At 40.8% G+C, this 608-nt stretch overlaps 1 non-coding gene across 1 annotated transcript; it reads left to right on the forward strand.

Annotated features, from left to right (window-relative positions):
* The first annotated feature begins 300 nt into the window (after positions 1–300).
* LOC145161917 (small nucleolar RNA R71) lies at positions 301–407 on the forward strand. The gene has a single exon (XR_013738774.1). It is a non-coding gene; the product is annotated as a small nucleolar RNA R71 (small nucleolar RNA).
* The last annotated feature ends 201 nt before the right edge of the window (positions 408–608 follow it).

The raw sequence follows: 608 nt of genomic DNA on the forward strand, positions 1-608 counted from the left end.
TTGCATCTCTCACAACCAACTCTAATTGCATGAATTGATTGGTCCATTTGTGTCAACCTCCGGTCCATATTATTCAGCATTGCCATCATAGCGGCCATCTCTTCAGAATTTGTATTCCCACTGCCTTTTACTCCATCGTGCCTTGGGTTGTGGTACTCACGAGAATGCTTTGCAAATTCTTCAACCAACACCTTGATCTCATTAGGATTCTTCCTTGTTAGTGGCCCTTGAGAATCAAGGAGTTGCCTTCTCATGACATTGACCCCATCATAGAATATGGACACTTGTTGTTGAATGTTAAGGTCATGTTGAGGATAATTCCTTAACAATCCTTTGTAGCGCTCCCATGCCTCGTAAAGTGACTCACCCGGATTTTGCTCAAAATTGGTTATCGCCTTTTTGAGTTTAGCTATCTTGGATGGTGGGCAAATTTGGTCTAAAAATTGTTCGCGCATCTGAGACCAAGTAGTGATTATACCAAGTGGAAGTGATTTTAACCAATCTTTCGCAACTCCTTTAAAAGTAACAGGAAGCATCCTTAGCAAGACGGTATCTCTATTAACATTCGGGACATTGAAATAATCTGCAATATCATTGACTTCATCTAG

Source organism: Lactuca virosa, chromosome 2 (assembly GCF_052849685.1).
Source record: "Lactuca virosa cultivar CGN04683 chromosome 2, Lactuca_virosa_CGN04683_v6, whole genome shotgun sequence".
NCBI lineage: Eukaryota > Viridiplantae > Streptophyta > Magnoliopsida > Asterales > Asteraceae > Lactuca > Lactuca virosa.